Source organism: Capra hircus, unplaced genomic scaffold, assembly GCF_001704415.2.
Source record: "Capra hircus breed San Clemente unplaced genomic scaffold, ASM170441v1, whole genome shotgun sequence".
Taxonomy (NCBI): Eukaryota; Metazoa; Chordata; class Mammalia; order Artiodactyla; family Bovidae; genus Capra; species Capra hircus.
Window position 1 is genome coordinate 19 of NW_017204678.1, and position 21,534 is coordinate 21,552.

At 35.3% G+C, this 21,534-nt stretch overlaps 1 long non-coding RNA gene across 1 annotated transcript; it reads left to right on the forward strand.

Annotated features, from left to right (window-relative positions):
• The first annotated feature begins 721 nt into the window (after positions 1 to 721).
• LOC108635110 lies at positions 722 to 8,312 on the forward strand. The gene is made up of 2 exons (XR_001917752.1): positions 722 to 961; positions 6,889 to 8,312. It is a non-coding gene; the product is annotated as an uncharacterized LOC108635110 (long non-coding RNA).
• Positions 8,313 to 21,534: the final 13,222 nt, after the last annotated feature.

Genomic DNA, 21,534 nt, shown 5'->3' on the forward strand with positions numbered 1-21,534 from the left:
CTGACCTTTGCACCTTTAATTACCATTTTGTTCATCAGCATAAACACCTATCTGCTTTTAGTCTTTTCATAGCAGTTAAAAACTTTAGCTCTGGACATAATTCATCCCCTTAATTCTTTTTTTCCTAAGCCTTTATTATGTCTGGGACTTCATTGTATGTTTGCTTAAATTAATTTTTCATATGCTTTGTTCTAGTTAGGTCATGTTTATTCAAGCACTAGATACAGCTTCTGTCATAAAATCAACTTGTAACCTAAATGAACTGCTCTTACAAATTAAAAAATGAGTCTATGCCATGATGAGACCTCCACTACTTCTATAAACCATGCAAGAAAATAATATTTTGACTTTGTAGTAGTACCTTTGCAATATTTCAGTGTCTTCAAGAATGATTAATTTCTTTAGCCGAAAGGGGCTTTTTAAAAATGATAAAATTGTATGCTTTCATTTATGGATGAGGAAAATTAAAGGGGATAATGACTTATCTAAGGTCACATATTTATTGATAGAGTTGGAACTAAAATCCTGAGTTCCTTATTCTAATACAAACCTCTTTCCATCATACCAGTTTAGGGGACAGATTGACACCGATTTTTGTTTTAGTCTCTCTTCTGTCCACAGTGTTACCATATTCCTATAAAGACATTGTTTGGAGAGCTTTTTTTTTTGAAGAATAACATCAGTCTGTCAAAGTATTGTTTTTGGTCTGTAGGGTTGTTATCTTACACTTAGTATTTTGTTATCTATGATAGTGAACGAGAGCCGACAGGTACTCCAGGAACCTGAGGGATACAAATAGTCCTATCATAAGGAAATCAAGAGGAACTTCCACTCAAGGGACATCCACACATGCTTCTTCAACTCAGCTGGCCATGGTGGGTGGCCAGAGAAGCAAAGCAGGGAGTGTCCACAGCAAAGTGAGCAGCTACTACGGCAGCCTCCAAAGGTCCTGTGATGGCAGGTGAGTTTTATCGGCAGCTTAGTTTATATCATGTGCTGGGTAAAAGTCATATGGCGTCTGAAGGAAGAGCAGCCAATTCTGAAACAGAAGTTGATCGTTATTAACCTTTTTGAACTTTGCTAGGTTCAGTTGTCCCAGATTATGGTCAGATTTAATGCCAGCCAGAGGAGTTTAGACGTGATACAGCGAGCAATGTGGAGTCATTGCTCATCAGAGAGAAGGCAGAGTAAAAGTGGTTATTTTAGTAAGATTAACTTAACAAACAATTATGGAATACCTACTGTGTCAGACATTGTGTGAGTCTCTAGGAATACAAAACTGATTTAGGCATGATCTTTGTTCTTAATAAGCTTGAGAAAAATAGAGTAGTCATTACTTGTTTTGTAGTTAAAAGCATGGGGTCTAGAATAATAAACCTCAGTTTCCTTATCTGTAAAATGGAAATAGTAATAATATCTGTCCCTTAGCAATGTTGTAAAAAATAAATGAGATAATACACCTAATTGCTCAGAACAGTGCAAATATAATTGTATAGTCCATAGGTTGTCAAATTTTTGTATAAAGAGAAACATAACTAATATAATAAATATTGTATTACAAATGAAATAACATAATAAATAACTTTAGGCTTATTTACGGTCACATGGTCTTTGTTGCCACCATTCATTCTGCTGTTAATACCATGAAAGCAGCCATAGACAGTATGCAGTCAAAATAGGAGTGACTGTGTTCTAGTAAAACTGTTTACAAAAATAGGAAGGGGCCCGATTTGACCAGTAGGCCGCAATTGGCCAACCCCTGTTTGGTAGCATGGACAAGGAGGTGATTAAATCTGGTGGGGAGGAGGTGGAGAAAGCTTCACAGAGAATGAGAGTGGACAGGATATGCTTTCTTGTTATATTTGATGGTAGAGACACTATAATTGGAAACCTCATAGGAGCTCTGCAGTAATTCAGTTAAGAGATGATCGAAGTTTATGAAAGAACAGTGACTGCCGAGAGTAATAGCTGATCTGAAAGGTATTTAAAAAGAAGAAATGAAATGATAGGAGTTGGTGATGGATTAAAAGCAGTTGGAGAGAAGGAATGTGCCAAAACAAAAAAATTTTTTTAAGATTTCTAAGCTTGAGAAACTGAAAGAATTAAAATTAAGATGCTGAAATTCTCTATTCTGTGTTTCCGTGGCTGTCCTGTATCCTTCCAGGCTCATTCCAGCCTTTCTTTCAGTCTTCCCTGTCTTTGTCATGTAGGATATGATTCCTAGATGTACTCGCTTTTTTAGAATGTTGGAATGCTTAGAATCTTTCCTTCTTGTTTGTCCTCTCCACTTGCTTTCTTTTGCCTTCTAACTTGGTCAGCTACTCTAGGTTTTGAAAAGGAGCAGCCTTTGACATGCTTTCTATCTTGTATCCATTGTTTACATGTTTTCTAACTTTGACATGTTTTCTTTCTGGTATCCATTTTTTTTTATTTTCCTTGCAAGATTTTTGAAATATTTTGAATATTTCCTTTCTACCAATTCCATCCTGCATTCTTTGTATTTATGGTCTTTTTCACCTTCTTACCCCACTTCTAACATAACCAACGACCTGTTTTTAAACTATCAAAGATCCTTTCCCTTTCCTGCCTTTTCCTTTCATTCAGCACTCCTAAGTGAAAAGCACTCTTCTAGATGCTAGGAACACAGAGATGGAAGACAAAAGAGTAGTAGGTGTGATAAAATCGTACATAATGTACTTTGGGATTCCAGAAAAGAAATCCTTCTAAGTCACTGTGGAAGGTCTCGTTCACAAACAAGGTAACACCTTAATTTGACTAGAGTACAGAGGAGGCAGTTGGAAATCTCAAGACAAGGACACAGCACATGCAGAGGCAAGGAGGACAAAAAGGCATTTAGGTACCAGGGCCACCGTAGGAGATGAAGCATGCTGAGGAGTTCAGGGTTTTTTCCCCTAGAGCAATGAGAAACCATTAAAAGACTTTGAGCATTGGGGTGAAAAAATGAGATTTGTGTTTTAGGAAGATCACTTTGACAACAGCATAGGAGAGGAGGTTGTAAGTAAGCCAGTTGGGAAGTTTCTAGAGTAAAATTAGAGCTCTTTACTTAAAACACTCATACATAGAGAGGAAACCAGAGAATCTTTCAGAATACCTGCCTCTGTGAACTGCCAGCTCCAGCTGGCGCTAGTGGTAAAGAACGCACCTGCCAGTGCAGGAGATGTAAGAGACATGAGTTGATCCCTCGATTGAGAAGATTCCCTCGAGGAGGAAATGGCAACCCATTCTTGCCTGGAGAATCCCATGGACAGTGGAGCCTGCCATGGGGTCACAAAGAATTGGGCATGACTGATGTGATGGCCTAGCATGGCTCCATGAACTGACTTTCAGCAGTATTTGATATTTGACATTATTAGCCTCATCCTTTTCAATAAGGAATGAACAGTTATACTACAACCCTTATGCATGTGGCATTCTGTGTATTAAGAGATGTACAGAAGAAAGCTAAAGTATAATTTCTACTTTCCAGAATAGAACCTTACAGGAAAGGTAGGATATAACCAATTAAAAATAGTTCAAGCTGGTGTATAATTAAAACTGAGTGTTAGAGATGATCAGTGTTAGAGAACTTCAAATGAGCAGATTGGCTCCTCTGAAAATGTCTCAGAGGAGATAAGTAGGGTGAGCAGATGGTAGTACAAGTAATGAGTTCATATTGAGCAGAGAACTTCTGAAGGGAGTTAAATGTAGGAGAATTTTAGCTTCTGTAATCTAAATGAAATTAAAGTTTAGGTAAGAGAGCTTATAATCTTTAATATAAGGTAGTGGTAATTAAAAAGCTGTGAGATGGAATTCCTTGAAGCTTAATAAAAAAGGACATACCAAGAACAAGATCATCAGTCATCATCAGTTCAGTTGCTCAGTTGTGTCCAGCTCTTTGTGACCCCATGGACTGCAGCACGCCAGGCCTCCCTGTCCGTCACCAACTCCCAGAGCTTGCTCAAACTCATGTCTGTCGAGTTGGTGATACCATCCAACCATCTCATCCTCTGTCGTCCCCTTCTAGGAGAAGAACAAGATACAGTAATGAAAACAATACTGTAAGAATAGCCTAGCACGTGATTCAGAGAAAATGCTTATAAACACATGAATGTCTCTATGAAAGTTTAGTGTCATGGAAACTAGGGGATAACGTATGACCTCCTGTGATGACCTTATCTCTCTGCTTAATTAAAATCACACTCATCCTTTAACTCCTGCTTAATTCCCATACCATGACAGCTAATTAACTGCTTTTTAAACATTCTTTGAGTGTGACCTATTAGTACAGTTTTTTTTCCTCAGCTAAGTTTGCAGTTTCTGGAGAATGTGAACTTGCTGACAGATATCTGTATATCCCTTGACAGTATCTAGCACTATGTTGTTCTTTAGTTGCTAAGTCGTGTTTGACTATTTGCGACCCCATGGACTGTAGCCTGCCAGGCTCCTGTCTATGGGATTTTCCAGGCAAGAATACTGGATATGGGTTGCCATTTTCTTCTCCAGAGAATCTTCCCAACCCGGGGATCGAACCCATGTCTTCTGCATTGGCAGGCAGATGTTTTATCACTGAGCCACGAGGGAGGAAACAAATAAATCTGTCAAACAACTTTAGAAATAATTTGGGCATGCCATCTCATGGATATTTCTTTCTGCATCAGTCAGTTTTCAAGTTTACATGTTAGCACTATATTTTGGCCATGGTTTTTCTCATCATCTCATGTTATCTTGACTGTAAGATTACACATATGCACACATATCTGCTTCTCAGTACTCACTGTAGTCCAGATTCCTTGATGGATAATTACTGATCTCCAGTGCTATGTAAAATAAAATAGACTTAGGTAAATATAGTTAGCTGAGAGGATATAGAAAAGGAAATGGATGAGTAGCTGGGTGAATTCGAGAATGAGTGGTTAGTTTGGTAAGTGGGTGACATTTTACTGTGTAGTTGAGTCCTAATTATCCATGGCAGGTGGTTCATATACTAGAATTTTGTGAATAACCATATATTTCAGTTAAATAGACATAACTCAGTTTTTTCTATGGAAAAGGTATTTGAGTCTTATTCGCGAAATTAAACTCAAAGATTTAGATTTTCAGTTTTAGAAAATGTAATTCATATTTTTAATTACTTTGATATCATCATATTTTGCTTTTTTTCATTTGCCATATTTACTTGAATTAGATACTTATGAAGTCATCAAGAGGTGAAAGTTCTCTGAATTAGCTAGCAAGTCATAGTTAGAAAAATTTTCAGTTTAGGGCAAAATTATTATGTAAAATAATTATTAACTAGAATAACATGCTTATTCTGTTTTCATTATTTTAATTTGAAACATTGTAATTATTTCATCAAAACTTACAAATCAAATTTTAAAACCTTTATGTTCTGAATGTGAAGTCTTTTAATAAATAAAAATTAAATGCTCTTTTATCCATTAATTTGGAGGAATTTAAAAAATATTCTAAAGGTAGGTTTTCATTCTTAAATTTTCTTTTTTGCTTTACTCAAACAGGAGAAGAAACACATGCTTTCTTTTATCATTTTAAAAGGACTTCATTTTTAAACTTTGTGCTCTAATGAAACATTGTTTGATAAGCACTGCTATATAAGACTGGATCACCTCAGTAGTATGTGAATCAGTCTTTATAATCTTTAAATTTTACAAATGATTCATAATGAGTCATTAAATTTGTTATAGTCATTAACTGAGGAAATGGTAAATTGGTATTTTCTGACAGCCAGTAGGTCTTCAGCTGTTAATGACTAGTTCTTTTGATGACTTTAAAAAAGGAAAAACCTGCTACCTCCTTCTTATTTTTAGAAATACTACTAAAAATTTAATGTATTAATTATATTTGGTTGTTTTCTTTGATTGTTGTTATTCTAAATTAAATACTTTTTACAAAAACTGTGTTTAGTTATATGGGGGGCTTTCCTGGTGGTTCAGTGGTTAACAATCCACCTGCAATGCAGGAGCCACAGGAAATACAGGTTCAGTCCCTGGGTCAAGGAGATCCACTGGAGAAGGGCATGGCAACACACTTCAGTACTCTTGCTTAGAGAATCCCATGGACAGAGCAGCCTGGAGGGCTACAGTCCATAGGGTCACACAAAGAGGTGGACATGACTGAGCGACTTAGCATGCACACACATATAGTGTACATGACTATGAGTTTTTTTAGCTCTAATGGGGACTCAGTGAGTCAGAATCGCAACAAAAGAAAATTTTAACAGGTCCCACTGCTGCCTTTCAAGATAAATAGAATGATGGAGAGGACAGCCTGCGATGAGCAATGGAACCCAGTTGACGCACTCAAAAGCTGCATCTTGGGAAAGGGATGAGGCCGAGAATTTGCTTTACAGGTAGTTAATTGAGCTATTAACTGGGCTGTCTGGAAGGAAGCTGTTCACACTTAGCATCATCATTGCTTGCCAACTCCCTCACTTTTTTAATGTTCCATTAATTTCTCCTCTTATTTCATGCGCTCCCTTTTCCACTCTACAATCCAGGGTTGTAGTGCAATTGGAGTTTGCTGCACCATGACTATCACCATTCTTCTAGATTGCCTGGGACAATGCCATATTTCTTCTGTTCTTATTCTTCCTCTCCTGGGACCCACCTCACAACCCAAAACTTATTTGAATGAGAAAAGTATCCTTACTTAGCATAGTTCTAGATCAGTTGGCTCTGCTTAACTTCAACTTCTGTCTGGTTGCAAGGCACCTCTTAATTCTGAGCCTAAATAGTAGATTTTCTTTTCTCCGTTTTGTTTGGCAAAACAAATTCAACAGTGTAAATCATGAAATTATTTTGTAAATCAGTGCTATTTTCATGAAAAATTTTAGTATTATTTTCTAGTGTGTTCTGTTACCTCCTACATTAGGTACACTCCCTGCAGTTACAGAGGAATGGAGGAGAGACTACCTCATGGCAGCATGTCACGACTTACAGATCACTCCAGGCACAGTAGTTCCCATCAGCTCAGTGAACAGTTAACAACATAGCAGCATCAGAGATCTCAGTAATAATCCTATGACTCACATCACACATGGTACCAGCATGAATCAGGTTATTGAAGAAGATGGAACCAGTGCTCAAATTGTCCTAAGGTGAATTTGTGCTGTTTAAAAAGAAGATTTTATTCTTTGCCTTTGCATGACTGATTGCTATAACTCAGTTATGATGCTTTCAGTCAGGTGCAGATTGTGTCCGTTGAGAAGTGAATTTTTGCTTTTTATATTGCATCAAACTTGGAACCTCAAGGCATCCAAAATGCTAAGAATGATATGATCACATAAATAACTCTTATTTCTAGGTTATGAAGAAATAATTATTTGTCTGGTAAGCATTTTTATAAACACACTTGTTTTATATTTGGAAAAATCCTTAATGTATGATGACTGCTTTATAGTGAACTTTCATATAATATCAACTAGTTGTGAGGTAACATTCTGGTAGTTAGTTCTGTTAATAAAACAAATTTTTAGAATTAAAGAAATTTTCTATGCAAGGTTTATTTCTCAGATGAATAGTAGGACTTTGTAGTTTTCTTTCCGCTAAGTGAAAAAGAACTGTTTTTAAAACGTAGGAGAATTTGATAAATCAGCAAGGGTGTTTTAGCTAATAGAATATAAAATCAACTGAAGAATCTGATTAGTCTACTGAGACTCTTTTGAAATTCTGTCAAAATAGTCTTTATCCAGAGAAATACAGGAGTAGGATTAGCAACAGAGTGAAAGCAGAGATGGGCATTTTTTTTCTCAGTAATTGTGCTGTTTTTATTACCTTAGTTAAATATTACTTTTACTGACTGTGTTTTTATATTGATAACTTATCCATAGCATGACAGAAAATGTTTACTTTTAGCCATTTTTTTCCCATTTAGTAGTATTGATTTGTAGAGAACTTCATGTTCAGATATGTTCTATGGAAGCATGTAATAAGATAAGCATCACACACTGTAAGCCTTTCTGTAGTAACCATAGTTACAAAACAGCAGAGTGTTTCCTCTGTATCTGTTATTGTGTTTTTTGCAGTGAGATCTAATCTTGCCAAAGCTGCCAGATGTTGGTATCCAGGCCCCTCCTATCAGTGGACTTGTTTGCACTTGCATTGCCCAGTAGCCAATAAGCTATAGCTTTTGCCCCACACCCATATCTTTAGATTCTGGGTCATTCTGGGTCATTTAGATTCTTGTTTACAGCTGAAATATATATATAATCCAATTCATTGTAGCTTAATGAAGCATGATTAGTCCTGCTGTGAAGTATCTTTTAACTTTAAAAATATAAACTCAAAAACCTTTGACATTTTGTCTTGTAATATTTAAATAACTTATAATAAAAATTGTAAACTTTATTAGGCATGATAATGATCGGAAGGGAAAGAAAAATTCTGGAAAATGCTGGATGTGTTATGTAGACAAGCGTATTTAAGCAAGACATCCTCAACCCTGACTACAGGTAAGAATCACTTGGGGAACCTCGGATGCCTGACACCTTCCCTCATTGAGATGAGGACTGGTAGTTTTATACAAAGCTTCCCCAGTGATTCTAATCTGCTGCAGGCCTGACTGCAGGCTGTTTGAAACTAACTTGCCCCTGCTGACAGTGTGATGGCATCATATCATATCACGAAAACCTAGCCGGACACAATGTTAGGCTTTTATATCCGTTACCTGATTGATCTACAACTGGAATTCTGGACCCCACTTCTAAAAATTCATACTCAGTAAGTCAAAGGTGACGGTAGGACTTTAAAAATCTATCATCATAAAAATATTAATATCATAGGTGATTCTTATGCAGACATCCAAGAATCAGACTTTAAAAAATATTCTAAACTCCAGAGAGGTCTGGCTTTGCTAGTTTTTGACCTTTTACAAGTTAATTTATCTGAACCTCAGTTCCCTTGTTTTTGAATGAAGATTGAAAATAAATACCTACCTCACAAAGTTGTCAATAGGTATCAGATGAAAAATCATATAAAAGCTGAAAGCTCTTTGAAAACTTCAGTGTTATGAACTAGAAGGGATTAAGATTATTGAGGACTTAAGATATTTGTTTGAGGGCTACCATAGTACAATCTTTGACATGTGTTTGAATTCACGTGGACTTTTTTCTCTCCTTCTTTAAAACAAAATGTACCCAGAAATTTGGTGTTGGAAAAGCTTTCATCAGGCACAGAAGTCAGTTTTCTGATAATAATTTGTTTGCCTGTCATGTTTTCTTCTTTCAAAGTACATATTTCTTAATATTTATTATTAATTCCTCATAAGATATTTGAACATTTGGCTCAAATGCTTTACTTTTTCCTCCATCCTCATTGTCTTTCTCCTTGAAACTGGAGTTCCCTCACATCTGACAGTAGACTTTTACTCTGAAGATCAAATTGGTAACAACTCATTTAAAAATAAATCAGTAATTCATGAGGCTTTTGTCTGAGAATTTCTCCTGAGAACAGCATGAAAGACCAAAACAAAAATTCAAACACAAAACTAAGTTAACATAGAAGGTACCAGTTTGAGCTCAAAGATGCTGTCATTCATTGCCATCTGCATTATATCATCAATTGCCAAAATGTTAATTGGTTTCTTTGTGGGCCAAGTATAGACAGTTAGTTCAGTTCAGTTTAGTCGGTCAGTCATGTTCGACTCAGCGACCCCATGAATCACAGCACACCAGGCCTACCTGTCCATCACCAACTCCCAGAGTTTACTCAAACTCATGTCCATTGAGTCGGTGATGCCATCCAGCCATCTCATCCTCTGTTGTCCCCTTCTCCTCCTGCCCCCAATCCTTCCAAGCATTAGGGTCTTTTCCAATGAGTCAACTCTTTGCATGAGGTGGCCAAAGTATTGGAGTTTCAGCTTCAGCATCAGTCCTTCCGATGAACACCCAGGACTGATCTCCTTTAGGATGGACTGGTTGGATCTCCTTGCAGTCCAAGGGACTCTCAAGAGTCTTCTCCAACGCCACAGTTCAAAAGCATTAATTCTTCAGTGCTCAGCTTTCTTCACAGTCCAACTCTCACATCCATAGACAGTTAAGTGAACATCAATATGAAAATCTTAACCCTGTGCTTCCTGATTTTTAAATATTCATTTGTATCTTCTCTTTTAAACTATTGATATATTTGTAAATGCTTTATTGGCCTTTCAGTTGCTTTCACTGTCTTAGTTTTGCTTCACAGAATTTACTTAATATTGTTAATCTGTTGTTTTAAATAACAGGATTTAGTTTGGGTGTGTTAGTTATCAAACTAGTGCTCTGAATTAAAACTTTTTTCTTTAAAGAGACAATTGAAGAACTATATTAAAACAACAATTTCAAGTCTCAGTTAGCTTAAACCAACTTGAACAAGTCCGGACAGCTTTCTTACCATATGTTTGTTTAATTTGTGTTGTGATTGGCAGATGATAATGTTTGGTATTTTATTTGTTCAATTGACAACTGAGAAAATAATAGTTCTCTCTAAAATGTTAACATATAGCCAAAAAGTTTTCGAAAAGTACTCTGATTTCAGCAATGTTGTATTGAATTTTTTCAGTGATTAAAGCAAACAATTCAAAGCAATACTAAGCTTGAAACAATAATTAATTTCAAAGAACAGTTAATAACTCAGCAACTAGAAGAGGGCATGGTAGGTTTTCAAAAAATATTTAAATGCATGAGTGTTATGAAACTCACTTTAGTAGTGATAGTCTCAGTTCAAAGAAATTTGAAGAGTCTAAATTTAAGCTAAGTGAAATGAGTCTCTGCTTTTCCAGAATAATATGTGGCGAGTAATAATCGATGAACTGCACCAGATAAAGTTTATTCCTCCTAGAGTAACAGCACATATTACTATTTTAATTAAATGTATATACAAATTTACACCAACACTTTATATTAATTTAAAAGGTGAACAGTTTTTAGAAGTAAGTAGATTCTTGTTGGTTTTATGTGAAATTAGATCTTTGTATACTAGTTGGATGAATTAATATTCAAGTGAACTTTTATTAATGATGATGTTCTAAACTGTTTCTTAGAGCAGATTTAAGAAAATTCTAAGAATCTCTTCAAATGAGTAAAATTAACTACATTTTAACCTACCTCATTAATTTCTTTGTGATAATAGCTGGAAATAGCTGAAGTTGTAACTTTATTGGTATAGACTATATCCCCATGAAATAAATGGAAGTACTTAAAATTTTTTGATAAAATAGTGGATCATTGGCTGGAGCTTAAAAAATGTTAACATACCAAATTTTCACTATGATGATATTTATATTGCTTTTGACATGCCAAAGGTATACTTATATATTATCATACTTGGATGACTAATATAGTCTAGTGTAAGAAACACAAGCTGGGAGACATATCAATAACCTCAGAGATGGAGATGACACCACCCTTATGGCAGAAAGTGAAGAGGAACTAAAAAGCCTCTTTGTAGGGAACAAGGTATAGGGAAGGTTGAGAAGTGCTTGCAAACGAGACTCTCAACCAGGGCTGAACATTCTTGCAAATGAGATGTTCAGCTAAGAATCCTGTTTGTTCCCATGGGAAAAGAACTGCACACAAGGATGTTTCTCTGATTCCTCAAAAGGAACAGACCCAGGGACAAAACGGATTCTAAGTTGATAAGGAAGTTCCCCAAAACAAAGTCTTAGCTGCAGTAAATAAGTCAAGGTAAAGGTTATCTCACCCTGCGCCTGCGCACTGTATAGTTTCTGAATCATAGTGCTTGGCAACTTGCCCTGTAGGTTGTTGTGCAAGGGATATAAAATAAAGCAGCTGTAAGAAGCAAGTGTTAAAATACAAAGATTCAAACCACTCTGCATTGTTGGTGTTTCATTCCGTCGTCAGCACCTCTTGATGAAAGTGAATGAGGAGAGTGAAAAAGTTGGCTTAAAGCTCAGCATTCAGAAAATTAAGATCATGGCATCCAGTCCCATCACTTCATGGGAAATAGATGGGGAAACAGTGTCAGACTTTATTTTGGGGGGCTCCAAAATCACTGCAGATAGTGACTGCAGCCATGAAATTAAAAGACGCTTACTCCTTGGAAGAAAAGTTGTGACCAACCTAGATAGCATATTCAAAAGCAGAGATATTACTTTGCTGTCTAAGGTCCGTCTAGTCAAGGCTATGGTTTTTCCAGTGGTCATGTATGGGTGTGAGAGTTGGACTGTGAAGAAAGCTGAGCACTGAAGAATTGATGCTGTTGAACTGTGCTGTTGGAGAAGACTCTTGAGAGTCCCACGGACTGCAAGGAGATCCAACCAGTCCATTCTGAAGGAGATCAGTCCTGGGATTTCTTTGGAAGGAATGATGCTAAAGCTGAAACTCCAGTACTTTGGCCACCTCATGCGAAGAGTTGACTCATTGGAAAAGACTCTGATGCTGGGAGGGATTGGGGGCAGGAGGAGAAGGGGACGACAGAGGATGAGATGGCTGGATGGCATCACTGACTTGATGGACGTGAGTCTGAGTGAACTCTGGGAGTTGGTGATGGACAGGGAGGCCTGGCGTGCTGTGATTCATGGGGTCGCAAAGAGTCGGACACGACTGAGCGACTGAACTGAACTGAATGAAAATTGCCCTGGGCTTGGAATTCAAAAGACCCATAATAATGATGTAAACTGAACAGGTCATTTAATTTCTCTTTGTCTCAATTTCTTTGATGTAAAATGAGGATAAGGTAATTTGGGGCTCTGAAACCTGCTTTACAGGACATTATGAGGATCAAATGAGCTAACAAGAATTATAATGCTCTTTAAAAAAACACTGATAGTATTTGTTTTTGTTAGAATTTGGGAGTTACAGAAAGCAAGCATTGTGGTATTGAGCAATAAAAACAGAATAGGCAGTTAGGCTAGAATTCATTTGACACAGTCTTTAAATCAGCAATCAGAATGACTATGCCCTTAGATTGTATTGGCCCTTTATTATATGTTATACAGAATATGCTCTGAAAATTTATATGGTTGAATTTATAGGTCACTTTCAACAGAAATTTGGGGATATCCATTATATGTCTCCTTTGATATGGAACGATATAACTACATTAGTTTGGCAAGAAAGATATAAAGAGAAGTGTAGACCCTTGTTACTCTTTTTCCTTTGAGGTCTTTCATGTGCCTCATTACTTCCAATTAGGAACAATTCTTTATTATTAGTGATAACTGTAACAAATTTAAAATTTAAATGATACTATTATATTTGTATATATAATTTTTTAACCTGCATAAAGTAAGGATTTCTCCACTCTTCCACACATAAACACACAAAAGGGCATTTTTATAGAACTTAGATGTACAAAGGAACTCAGGATTCTTTTAAACTACTTTTATGCCTTTTTATAACTAAGGGAAGGTGTTTATGTTTAATTCAGGTATGTTTCTTAGTAGCTGAATGATTTTATACATTATTCTTGTGTCATTTTTATGTTTTTTATGAAAAAATTATGTTGACATCTCTTCATATTTTACTTCACTTCAATTCTGTTTTGCCCCAATTATATGATTTTTGAAAAAGGAATGGGAAAACTAAGTAACTTTTACCTACCATCTTATTGTAATTACTCTCCTGGATTTTTTCCTGATTTAAATTCTATACTTCCTAATAGCCAAATTGATAGGATTATAATAATTTCTCTCAAGATGCAAAGTCTCCTGGGAAAGAGAATATTAAGGTTTATCCAAAACCAGCCATCTTTGTAGACATTCCTATTTGGTTGATTTGTAAAGATTTAATACAGTAAATTAATAGCATATTTCTTATTCTGTGAACTCTAATTAGAAAGTAACATTTTTGTTGCCATAAAGATAAAAGAAAGTAAATATTCACTTAAATTCACTTTCAAACCACATGCCAGTACAACATTACCTCCTATAAAAGAGAGTAGTTGAATCTACTTAAATGTATTGAAGAATGGTTTCGTTCAGAATTTTTTTTTTAATAATCACTCTTCTCAGGAAATCTGTTATGTCCTTTCTTGGACATTTTCACTGGTGTGGTTTTTTTTTATCATTTCATTGGCCACTGTCAGCAGTTTTCCCTGATCAAGAGAAGCAAGTATTACCTTAGAGTAATTCAGACCTTGAAAATTCAGTGTTTCATTATTTTCATAATTACTGTTCATTAACAACATTAATTTTTATAAGACAGTGAGATTTTTCAAGCTTTTTATCATATTTCCTGCAGTAGGATGAGCTATATTTTTATAATAGCCCTGGGATTTTTGTTATATAAGTCAGCTTGTTTGTATTGCTAACTTAAAATTATTGCTTTAATTGTGTTGACATGCTTTTGACATAAGAGAAAGAACTTTAGAGCTTAATAGTTTCTTTTTTCTAAATTGGCAGATTTTTTGAATGCTTAGTAAAAATACATTATGTTAATTTTTAAATCTGACTGAACTTTGTATCAGAGGGCTGATTTGTAGTGTTGCCTCTGTTTTCAATGAGCTGTGCAACTTTGCAATTTTATCTCTTGGGACCTCAGTTTAACCATCTGTAAGTGAAAGAAAAAGGGGATTAGACCAGGTCGTGTCTCAGATTCCACCTGTCTCTGGTTTGGTTACCCCTTGGTTATTTTATAATCATTATCTTATTCTTGTTATTCCTCCCATGAACTCCATTTACTAGATCAGCCTGCAACGTTAATGCAAATTGCACTTAAATTGATAGGATTCAGATATGTTGCTGATTTTGTTTTCAATTCTTGACTTTAGGTAATTTTAAAGGAGGAAAATTATATTACAGATTGTAAAAGTAAAAAAAAAAGGTTACAAATAATCAACATGACCTTTTTTTCTCCCAAGGGAAAAATCTCCTAAGGAACCAATATAAGTACCTTAAAACTGATGTACAGAAAAAAATAACATCTAAAATTTTGTGGTCTTTGTTCTTTTAAATATGAGCATAGCAACTTAGGCTAAACTTTTAAACAAAATGTATTAAGGTAAAATTAGTAAACAAAGCATGTAACAGTTATATGGCCCATATAAATTAAAAAGCTATTAGGTTTTGCTGGCATTAAAATAATTATAAAATACAAAAAGAATTGAGGACTGGATTGAAATTTGTCTGTTCAGTAATTACCTGTAAGCTGAATTCTTAGATTCTTTGTGTAACTACAGTTGCCAGATTGCCACGAGCAAGTGAATGTCCTGCTTTAAAATATCTTTGGAGATAAATGTGGTTTGTTTGTTTTGTTTTTCAAGCTCAGCAGAAGATTTTTCTGTGAAGCCTCCTTTTGTAATAAAATGTAGAGATTCTATTACTTCCATCTCTCAACAGAGTTCTCTTGTAGATTTATTGATAATTACGTTCTCTCAGAACCAGGCCATTGAGGTTCCTGTTACGCTTAAAGATCAGTCTTTGTTCTAATTGTCTTCATTAACTCCTATCAATCTCTTGAACCCCTGATCTGTAGATTTACAATCTAGGTACTGGGTTTGGTGTCTAGTGGGTAGAGAATAATGGAAATGGATACAGGAAGTTGCACTGGTTTCTGATGTAATTTGTTTGGCTGTGCTTGATTCCTTGTCTTTGGTCAGTTCACTGGATCAGGCAGCTCTCCTGACATCCAAAAGTTCAATTAGATGCCCAGCGTCTCATTCACACATTGCTTTATTACAGTGTTATATTAACCGCCTGTTAAGAACAACCACCACAACTTTCTTTTCAGTTCTCTGACTCTGTGTGTTTTGCTGTTACATTTGTTAAACCTTGAGTCTGACGTCTAAACATTTCATTGAGTATTTTCTGGGTTTTGATAATGGGTTATATAAGGTAAAACAGATAATCCTAGGGTGGTTTAATTTATATTTATCCATCCACCATTTTTCTGTTTTTCTAACTGACCCCTGCTCAGTTTTGAAAATTAAGTTTATAAATATCTTCCATCTCTCCCTTAGCCCTGCCTCAGATAATTTTTCTTTGAACTACTCTTGTTGGCAGAAAGGTTTAATATGAAATAATTCTGTGTTTCCGAGACAAGACCAATGCAGTAGTTCTTTACATTGAGCTGAGGTGAACATGTGCTTGAAAGTGTTGCAGTTTCTTAATATGTGAACTTAAAATTATTTTTTTAATCATGAAAAGGACTGTCCAATTTGAAAACATTAGTTTGGAAGTTCTCTTGTCATCAAGTGCTATTTCTACCTTAGCTGTGAATTATCATAATAAATCTGAATTCTTTATCTTTCATCTTTTTAAAAAAGTTAATGCCTCTAGAATGATCCCATTTCACAAATCTTTTTCTTCCACAAATCTTTAATACCAATTTCAAACAACTTTTCTGCTTTTATTTTCAAATTCTGGACTCTATTTTTTTAAGTTTTATTTTTCACTGAAGTTTAAACATATTACTGTGTGAAGGAGTGACTGCAGTTTGAACATTTTTTTTGGCATGATAAAGAGAACTACACCATCCATAGTCACTTTCTCCCATTCCCAAAAAGAAAAGTTTGTTTGTCACTTAAAAGCTGTTAAATTGTCTTATTTTTATTTGAAAGAGCTATGGAAGCTGTTTCTTTTCATTTAAACTTTTTAACAAAATCTCAACTTTGCTGTATTTTAATCAGATAGCGAATTGGGATTATTTATATATGTCTACAGTTTATCATAGTTAATAGTTATTCCGCTTTCTGTAATATATGATACCTGAAGCTCACATTTATTTAATGTGAAATTTTTTTTGAGGCCCTTTTTTTGTTTTGTCTTTTATTTTCTTAGTGTTGTACATTATTGTATATGTTAAGTTATCATGGTCATCTCAGCAGAAAGCTCTTGAGTAGATGGTTTTTTGTTTTTGAGAATCAGCCCAAGGAGATTCATATTACATGGCCATAGCTAGGTAATATTATTCTGAGCTATGTGAAGTTATTGGTTTTGTTGATCAAATGTTAGCAGTTTCATAATACATATTCAAGAAAAAACCAAACAAAAGATCTTTTAGAAGAGCTATTTCAACTTCCCAATCCAACTCTTTAAACCGACCTACCAGCGGCTTTATGAGGATTCAAACTACAGATAACCAGAGGCCTATCAAGAAAATTCTGCTTTGTTTTGCTGTTAAATTGCCCAGTTTTCAAAGGTGTTTAATCAAAATGACTTCAGTAATTGAAGCAAATATCTTTTGGGAATGCTTAAGGTACGTAAGTTTTTCATTAAATCTGTGTATAGTTTTTCAGCTTTCATTCACTGAGATATTGTCATATATCAAAGGATTAATCTGTAAATATCATTTGAAGGCAAAATAACTACCCCCTGCAAATATCTAATATGGACTCAATTTTGCCAGCTATAGAATTTTGTCTTCTTAGTATGCTTTCTAAAATAATATTATGTTATGTAGCCTACAAATTTGCCTAAACATGCCATTTTAAAGATTTTCTTTATACGTGCGTTTCAAGTTGTAAGAATTAAAACGTATGAGTATGAAGTTCCTACATAGGAAATCCCCAATTTTAAATAGAACTGTGTTTTGAAAGGTTGTGTATTGGGTTATTCCAAAGTCAGACTATATCTCCTCATATATATAATATTATGAATAATAAGGGTAGCAGATAGCCAACAAGAGCTGACCTAATGCTCTCCAAAATTAACCTAGGGGTCTTGGTTTGGAATAAAGTGTTCGTGACTATAGCCCTTTCACCTGTTTTTAAAAAACAAATACATTGTTGTTAGCACAGATGACTATCAATTAGTAGAATAAATATTTAGCTTTAAAACAAAAGTGGAAATAGTTCAATCCGTGTTGATGAAACTATTTTGAGACAAGAGATTTCACTTAGGTGACTTAAGTTGGGAATCTGTTCCTCTTTTGAAGAGCCCATGCGATGACTGAAAGTGCTGTGTGTTTTCAGTGACCTTGAGGAAGGGAGCCAGTCATTTCTTCTTAAGGGTCATAAGAAGTAGGGGCCTTACTGATCTCATGCTTTTCAGTTCAAAAACTGTGTCCGGAACATCTTAGATATCCTTCACCCACATTGTTCAAAGGCTGTCTATTTCAGGCTCAGTCTGCCCTGCCTGTCTTCCAGCTCTGCTCCCTCATACTAAATTTACAGGTGGGCGTTCTCCATTCTTCTTTTTTTTTTTTAATCTTTACTCATTTCACTGTTATGAGAAATGACCACCACCTTCTCCCTTTTTCAAGAAATATAAAGGTAGAAGAGATACTCCTTTTTCATTATGTTTGAAATCTATTGTTTTTGAACTGCTGGCACTTAGCAGTTTAGTTTTTAGACCCTAATCTGAATTACGCTGATGGAGGTGATCCTAAAATTGATCTAAAGTTTTGATCTTGTTTTATCATATAAGCATCTGGTTGGAAATTGTGCTGATGAAGATTTGTATTTTGTGGCATTAGTTCTTCATGTTTCTTTTTTATGTGTTTAAAATTGATCATTAATTTCCAAACGAGTAGAGAATTTACCATTGTTGAGCTATATAGAAGGCAAGTGTACTTGATTAGAGCATGAACTGTTCTTTCACATTAGCTGATGTGCTTCGAACACTCTGTTCTTATAGATTTATTTTGTTTACAATAGACTGATGTCAAGTTTTTGTAAATGTTTTTACTTAGCACTTTAACTATGATTGTACAAACTGATTTTAAATGTAGTGGTTGTATGTTTTGGTTATAAATTGGAAATTTGTAATAAAAATTAAATGATTTGTTCTCTATTTTGTCATCAGTACTCGATTGAGTGTAATTTTCTACATCATCTACACTGCTATTTTTAAATTAGGTTCCATATTTTATGTTTTTCTAATTACTGATTTTTTTCATTCACAATAGCATAGACTCCACAGTAATCTGGAATATAGATTCATCATTCTGTATCATATCTCTGGAATATAGCTACATTATTCTGAATGCTATCCTATCTCTATTCACTATTATATCCCCTTGCTTATCACTACCAGGTACATAACAAGAGAAATAGGTGAATGCATTAAAGTACCTATATCAATTTCCCCAATAGGAAGTCCTACCCATATAAGCAAATCAGTTGTTTTTTTTTCCATACACAGGACAGCCAATTAAGACTTAAACTGGTACTAGAGTGTTTTTTCGCCTAGATCATGCACTCTTTAGTTGGAAGGGACCTTAGAAATCATAAGGTTCAGCTTCAAACCCAGTACCAACATCCTCCAAAACCATCTTTTATAAGCCTCTGCTTGAATGATTTCAGTAACAGGAAGCTTACTACTCTAAGGCCTTCCATTCCATTTTGAAGTCAAGCGACAACCAAAATGAGCAAAGTGAGCAAGGAAATTAACACTCCCCTAAAGTCTTCATAAAAGGCTACCCACTCCAGTATTCTGGCCTAGAGAATCCCATGGGTTATATAATCCTTGGAGTCGCAAAAAAGTTGGACAGAACTGAGCGACTTTCACTTTCAAAGTCTTCCTAAAGGAGCTGCTGATATCTTCATTTCAGCCCCCTGAGACCCATATCAGACTTCTAACTTACAGAAGGTGATAAGTTGCTTAAGTGTTGCTTAAGCCCATAAATTTAGGGTAATTTATTAGAGCAGCAGTAGAAAACTAAAATATTCAGCCTCACACTTGCACATCTGCAAAATGTGGGCAATGAACAAGCGAGGAATGGAAAATGGCCCAAGGAATCCATTAAAGACCAGAAACATTGCACAGAACTGGCCTGTTGCCATGAAACAGACTGTTGAGGTGGCTTGGAGAAGTTGGAGGTATTGAGATTAATAAGAGCGATCACTCTCTGGTGCCCTTCTTCCAATATTATCCTTCAGTTTTTTTTACCATTATTGTCCAGTTTTCTTTTTATTCCCACTTCTCCTGTATATTCTCTTCCATCGTACTTTCCTCTTTTGTTAAACAGTGCTCTTTATTTTTATCTGCTACTCAAGTGTTATGTTTTTATCAACCTCACACTCCCACTAGCATACCCACCCAATTTGTTGGAAGAAGATAAGGAGCAGAATATGAGAGGAGCATTGGGAGAAGGTTGAGATTTTCCAGCATGCCAAGAATTAAAAAGGTAAGGAATGTAGCTTTACCACCTGGTCTCTGAGTACTCCAGTGCAGCACACGAATTCACAAATGAGGGTTATATATAAATCGATTTATTAGGAAAAAAAAAACTAAGCAGGCACTCAAAAGTATTTTGAAAATAATAAAAGGTTTTTCCTAAGGTACTGATTAGTGACTGTCCCCTATTTTGCTGCTGAAAAATTATGTTGAGCCCTTTTCATTATTTCTAAGCTCAAAACTAAGGCCTTAAGGAGCTAAGGGAAGGTTTTCATCAACTTCAAGTAATGTTAGATGAGCTGCTGAACAATAGTGAATACAACAGAAGCATGTAAACACTTAATCAATGAAGCATGTACATTTTTATTTTAAGAATTGTTTGGCACCAGATATTTTAGGCAAGTGTTTGCTGAGTATGATGACTAAGATCCATGCACTAATGTCTATGTACAAGCTTTTGATTTCCCACATGTCCTGCTGGCTACAAGGGCAGAAGGGACATTGTTCTCTGGTGACAGATTGGGCTTTGGTGGAGCCAATTTAGGGGCACTATTGGTAATAATCCCGCGGGCACAGGTATTACCTGTCATCAATTTAATAGATTCCAAATGAACCCTTAGCACAAAGACAAGGAGAGAAGTCTCTTTCATTTCCAATGTGATGATAAGCATTTCTGAAAATTCCAGAAATTATGTGGGCCACATGACTGTCAGAAATTGGCTTATTTCTAGAGCCATTGCTGCAGCACTAAAATTGATGAGCAAATACAGAGGAGAACAAAGTCATTTAACCGGAAAGTCCTTTTCTTCCTCTCTCCTGTCCTAATCATTGTTAGGAGTTCTTTTGTAGAAGCATGACATATTTAATTAGAGACTTGTTTTTGCTGTCACAGTTTTAATTGTTTTTCCATAACCAAAGGTTATGTTCATATTGTTTTTCTTGTCTGTTAATGAAAGTAATTTAGAAAATGATTTTTCAAGTCTCTGTGACTGTTGATTAGCATTCATTCATTAGTTCATTTATTCAGTAGACATGCATTTGTTTACCTACTCCTTATCAGGTAGTTAATAAGACCCTAGAATTCTAATTTGAAGAAGAAAATGTCATGATTTATACTCCTGCAGAGTTCACACTCTAGTAAGGAGATAAGCTTGTAGACACCTGAGTACTATACTGGTGGTGTGTTCAAAGTGTTATTTGAGCACAAATGTGGAAGTAGTTACTTCTGCTATGAAGACTGGGTGTTCAGAGAACTATTAGAATATGAAAGATCCAATCAATAGGAATTTATTAATCACCTAATAATTGCTGAGATTATGGTAGGGAACAAATAGACAGTTGTCCTGTTGCAGTTCTATAATGGAAATTTTGAGTCTAAAGAGAGGAAGCAGACAATAAGTAAAGACATTAACAGATTAGTTTCAGACAGTAATAAGTGTTATGAGATACAACTAAGCATCCTGTAGGGAAAGGCTTAGGGTCTTGGTAAACAATACGGATTTTATTTAAAGTGCAAAGGTGTGC